The sequence below is a fragment of the Chrysemys picta genome, chromosome 7 (genome assembly GCF_011386835.1).
Source record: "Chrysemys picta bellii isolate R12L10 chromosome 7, ASM1138683v2, whole genome shotgun sequence".
NCBI classification, from domain to species: domain Eukaryota; kingdom Metazoa; phylum Chordata; order Testudines; family Emydidae; genus Chrysemys; species Chrysemys picta.
Window position 1 is genome coordinate 31879330 of NC_088797.1, and position 6000 is coordinate 31885329.

General features: G+C 50.9%; 1 long non-coding RNA gene across 1 annotated transcript; it reads right to left on the reverse strand.

Moving 5' to 3' along the window:
* Positions 1 to 757: 757 nt before the first annotated feature.
* Positions 758 to 5311, reverse strand: LOC135972584 (uncharacterized). Its single transcript, XR_010589072.1, has 2 exons — positions 4885 to 5311; positions 758 to 1907 (listed from the first exon to the last, which is right to left on the reverse strand). It is a non-coding gene; the product is annotated as an uncharacterized LOC135972584 (long non-coding RNA).
* Positions 5312 to 6000: the final 689 nt, after the last annotated feature.

A 6000-nucleotide genomic window follows, 5' to 3' on the forward strand; every position in this document is an offset into this window, starting at 1 on the left:
CCAACAGTTCCCTCCTTTGAGAATACTCAACAAGCTTTTGGCTGAGTTCTCATATTCTATAGACAAGATACGATTGAGTGCCATGGAGCTGGGGTTCTCAATGAGAGAGTATGCTGGGATTTCTGGGGAATGGGGGCACAAAGCTTACAGAGGAGCAATTTAAAACAAGCAATCAGGAGGAGGGTGACCAGGCACAGTACCACACCTGTAAGGAGGAGATGCACAAGGCTATTTCCCAGTCCTCCCAGGTTAGGCAACCAACTCCAAAGGGAATCAAAAACTGTGGGTTCTCTTTCCTGAGCCTTCCACTGCTCAAAAGCCTGTTCGGCTGACAGGACGTGCTTGTTAATGTCCTGTGAGCTTTCTGGGACATAAGTACAACATTCACTCCCAATAAGGACACACCTCGCCCTGGGAGGCTAAAACATAATCTAAGGCCTGTCTATCTTGCAGGGACAGCAACCGGAGCTGGTAAAGCTCTGAGTTAAGGCTTTTCTCTATGGCCAAGGTCTCATTGGCATACTTGGTGAGAAACACAGAGAGCCTACGATAAAATTGAGCCTGTCGTCCTACCCCATAGGATGGGAGAAAGATCATACCCAATCTGTCTCCTTCTGTAATGGGCTCTGGGGTGGCATACAAAGATCTACGCTGCCTGGCGTGGCCAGGGGGCAGTTTAGGGAGGACACGAAGGGGAGGGGCAAGATATCCTAGATAGCAGCTTCCATACCACTGATGCGGTAGCCACTTACAGGCAGAGGTACCTCAAATATAAAAGGAGTGGCCATTCCCTACCAAGCCATTATAACCGCTACTCCACCTATTTACTTGTCTGTCATTAAACGATCCGAACCGGGCAGTAGAGTCGGATTTGCCGTGAACATAGACAGGGATGGAAACATCACTGTCAGGGGATAAATAATACTGACAGGTGCTATTCCCAGCAAACCAGGTGTGATTGCTGGACTTAAACTGTCGATAGCACACCAACCCAGGGGCTACTGGCCGTAACCTAATAGGGGAAGGGATATATGTTGAGTTGGCCTGCGGCTTCCAGGGGTCGTCCCTTAATGCATACTGGGACTCAATGGTACAGTTCTGTGACAAGGGGGTACCTGAGGCATTTTTCCCCCTACTGAACCATCCCCAACAGATATCTAACCAATTCTGGGGAACCACCCTCCAGGGTAGCCCTGCAGCATGGTGTGGGATTTGGGAGCATACCCAGCAGTTGGAGAGGTTAAACTCTTGGGCAAAGCAAACCTCCAGGGACTCATATGTGTTTGTCTCTAAGTTAGTAGGGATTCCTTTCCATCCCGCATGTGCCTGGGGGGAAACGGGAGTTAACAAGAGGAGTGTCCCTATGGCAAAGAGCACCACTGTGGCAGACCCTGGATCTGAACTCATATTGGGCAGGTGATCCTAGGGCCTAACAATCACAATTCCCTAAATACCCACAAAATAACAATTACCAATAGTAGCAGATTAAAAACAAAAGGGACCAGGCCAGCAGGTTAGGCCGGTCCTGTGAAAACAAACACAACCAACACTCAGAGGTCTCGCAGGGAGTGCGCTGTGACTGTCCAAAGAGATCACAGGACATTCCCAGCAGACACTATTGTCGTCTGAATAACAGCTTAAGTCTCAAATCATCGCTGGCAGTCTTCTCTGCAGGCTGGACGGTCCACCGTTCAGGAGCAGGCACTGCTTTCAGACGAGAGTGATAAATCCAGCTTTTGCGTCCCTCAACCTTTGCTGCTGTATGGGAGACCAGCAGGACGGTGTAGGGTCCCTTCCACTTCTCTTGGAGAGGCTCGTCCTTCCAGGTCCGGACGAGTACGGAATCACCTGGCTGCAAGGAGTGGATTGGGGCATCCAGCGGGAGAGGTTGCAAATCTTTGGTATACCTGTGGAGAGAACAGAGAACAGCAGACAGAGAGCACATGTACTGAGATAAGAAGCCACACCCCATTTCCCACTCCCCTGCCAGAACCGGTGTACCATTCATAGGCCATGCCCTTCCAAACATAATCTCGAAGGGACTGAGCCCTAACCTGCCCTTAGGGAGAGCGCGAATGCGGAGCAGAACAAGGGGCAAAGCATCAGGCCACTTAAGGAAAGCCTCTTGGCAAACCTTTGAGAGGTGCGGCTTAAGTGTCTGATTTGTACGCTCCACTACCCCACTGGCCTGCGGTCGCCATGGCGTGTGAAGTTTCCAGGGGATCTGTAGGGCATCCGATATCTTCTGAACAACTTGGGATGTGAAGTGTGTTCCGTTGTCAGATTCCATCCACTGGGGGAGCAATCTGAGCCTTACTCAGTGCTACTCAATATCCTCGAAGTCCAACGAAGTTCAGGAGGCTCACAGTGGCTTTAAGGCAAGAGGTTAGACCCACTGCAGCAATTAACAAGTCATCCACATATTGCAAGAGGAGGACTTTGTCCTCGTTGTCCCACTCCTCCAAGTCTCTAGCCAGGGCCTGGCTGAAAAGGATGGGGGAATTTTTAAATCCCTGAGCCAGCACTGTCCAGCAAAGCTGCTTCCTAACCCTCCTTCTGTCCTCCCATTCGAAGGAGAAAATATCCTGAGACTGGGGGTCAACCGGAATCGTGAAGAAAGCATCCTTTAAATCCAGGACTGAAAAATGGGTGTACTGCCCCCCTATAGAGGCCAACAGTGTATACGGATTTGGAACAAGGGGGTGTAGAGTCTTAACCCACTCATTAACTGCTCTCAGGTCCTGGACCAGCCGGTATGTGCCATTGGGCTTTTGTACAGGCAAGATAGGAGTGTTCCAAGCTGACTGGCATTCTCGAAGTACCCTGCACTTTAGGAACTGGTCTATAGTTTCCTGCAATCCCTCTCTGGCTTCCCTTTTGATCGGATACCGCTTGATTCGCACTGGACCTTCTCCTGGCAAGAACTGAACGGTAATAGGAGTATGATGGGCTGCCTTTGCTGGGATCCCTGATGCCCATACCAGAGGAAAAACCCGCTTCTCCCATTGAGTCCACTCTGGGGCTTGCATGGCTGAGGGCTCAATTGCAAGTGTCATTATCCAGGCATTCTCTGGAGGTAAGGTGAGGGTTATTTCATCTTGAGTGAAATGCAGGGTGGCACCTAAGCAACAAAGCAGATCCCGTCCTAATAGTGGCGTTGGACAATCGGGGAGGTAAACCAGTCTGTGAGATAGAGTTTTGTTTCCCAAAGCACACTCCACTGGGGCATATACTGGGCACTTAGTTCCTTTCCCTGTGGCTCCCACCACAGTGAGAGAATCTGCCACAGGCAGCTGAAGGGGTTGGTTTACAGCAGTTCGTGCAGCTCCAGAGTCTATTAAAAAGTCTATGTCTGAATCTCCCACCCGCATTTTTACTCGGGGTTCCGGGGGCAGGATAGTCCGTCTCCCCTGACACCTCTATTCTTGATCCTCCGCTGCCATCATAGGGGTACCTTCCCTTTCGGGGCACTCATTTTTCCAATGTCCCTCCTTTCGGCATATGGCACACTGGTTGCGACCCAGACGCCTTTCCTGTGAGCCAAGGCGCCCACGTCCACATCCTCTCATTCCCCGGCCCCTTCCACCTTCCTGAAATCTTCCCCTGCCACCAGCCTGTACTGCTGCAACCATCATTTTCACTTGCCTCTTTTCCTTTTCTCCCTCCCTAAGGCTATAAGCCCTGTTTGCAGTTTCCAAAATCTGTGCCATTATCATGCCCATCAAATCCTCCTTTTTCTGCATTTCCTTTTAATATCAGGGGCGGCACGGCTGGTAAAGATACCCTTCATAATTGCCTCAGTAGCCTGATCATCGGGGTTTGCATTAGTAGTTGCCTGATAGTATCCCGAATACGCTGCAGAAAAGCAACCGGACTCTCTTTTGGCTCCTGTACTAGCTCATACGGCTTAGCCCAATTGTTATGTCGGACAGCTGAGTGTCGGAGACCATGTAATAGGAGCTCCTTGTATACAGTGAGACAGGTGAGATCTGCCGGCATGTTCGGATTCCACCGGGGGTCTGCTGTAGGGACCTGAACTGCAGCAACAGGAACATTTGCTGCGTTTGCCTCATGTCTAAGCTGTGCCTCCTCTCGTGCCTTAGACACAAACTGATTACGCTCCACCTCAGACAGCAGGGTCCGCATAAGGACATTACAGTCATCCCAGTCAGGCTTATGGCTAGCCAGACACCCTTCAAAGACCGAGATAAACTTGCTTGGATTCGTAGAGAATTCCCCTGCCTGTGCCTTAAAAGCTGCTAGGTCCACTGGGTTAAAAGGCACCTGGGTATAAACCTGCATTGTAGTGGCTGGGCGATTGTCTGTTCCAGGACGGGCTATCCGAGTCTCAGTAATCAATGGATAGAATCCCACTGAGGGGGCAATCTCTGGGACCTCAGGCACCCTATCTTTGGTGGGGGTATTGGAGCCGAAGGGGACACCGACTCTGCCATTACAACCGGGGGAGGGTTCTGAGGACTAACAATAGTTACTACCGAACCTGTCGGAGTCAAATTACACTTTTGCAAAAGATCTGATCTCTCTCTTAACAACATAAACAACTGTACATACATATGTTCATTCCATTTACCCGTACGCTGACAAAACAAAAGCAATTGAAGGATCGTATTATAATTAAGTGATCCCTCCGGTGGCCACCTTTCCTGGTCCTCTAGCTGATATTGAGGCCAGTCTACTGTACAGAATCTTTTAATTTACTTTTAATCAACGGATCCGATCCAAACACTTTCCAGTTCACCAGAATGCATTCTAAGGGCGTACACCTTGCCCTGCCTGCAGTACTCTGTCCCTGCCCCATACTCTAGGGAGACACTGGGCGTCCCCAGGTCAAAACAGGTAAAGTCCCCACTGGACTGTTCCTACCTTATCCAAGGGTCCGGTTCTGCACCGTCGCCCACAGCTGTTTCTCCACTAATCAAGTGCGTTGCACCGTTGTGCCCTCCGGGGTCGACCAAATCACATCTCCGCCGAGGCCCCCGATGAAGTCACCGGTGAGCTCTGGGCGTCGGTCGTCGTCGTAATCCGTCGGCCGCAGGAGGGATCCAGGCAAGGCTAAATTTCAGCCTCGTGCCCACCCAGGGACACCAAGACTGTTGCCGGCACAGGGGCCCGAGGACAGCAACAGTGAGATTCGTTGCCCGGAGTGCTTCACGCCAATAAACATACCGGGGTGGAGAAACAATCAAAGTTTATTTGAGATCTCAAAGTGGTGCAAGGAGACAGGCAAGTCTCAAATCGAGCACACCAGCAAAAACAGTTTCTCTCTTCTTTATACATTTTACAACTAAGCCCCCCCCCTCTCTTCCCCTCTGTACCACCCCTCCTCTACTCCCCCTCCCCTCTCTACCAAAGGCATGTTCATACATTTAAGCAACTAAATCATTCTAGGGCTATAAATCTAGCTTGTTAGTAACTTCTCTCTAAACAGTTATTTGGTCCTGTTTACCCTTAGTTTATTACCCCTTCCCCAGCTAGAAACATGCAAACCTCATCATTATTGTTTGGTACCTGAAATGAGCAAGGTCGTAATTGCTAACTAGCTATTTACACATTCCAATTCCTGTCCTTGGTTGTTAAGGTCGATCAGAGTTAAACATGGAAGGACAGAGTTTAAACATGGAAGAACTCTGGCTCAGGCAGGCATAGTAACCCCAACACCAGCCTCCAGAGCGCCCTCTGCAGGCCGGTGTCTCGCTTGCTGCTGGCCTCCCATGTCCTTCCAGGACCCCAGTGCCCCTTCTCTTGGGGTTCTGCCCCCTGCAGTATCCCACACTCTCTCTGGCTCTCCTCTCCCCAGGGAATCCCCAACCCCCAACCCCACCTCGCCTCAGTCTTGGGCTACTGCCAGTCACCGTCTAGCCCCCGCTCACTGGGGCAGACTGCAGTATAATTGCTACTCATCATCGGCAAGGAGGGCTTGGACCTGCTGCCTCTGCCTACCCTTGGGCTGCCCTCTCCGCAACCCCTGTACCTTCTCAG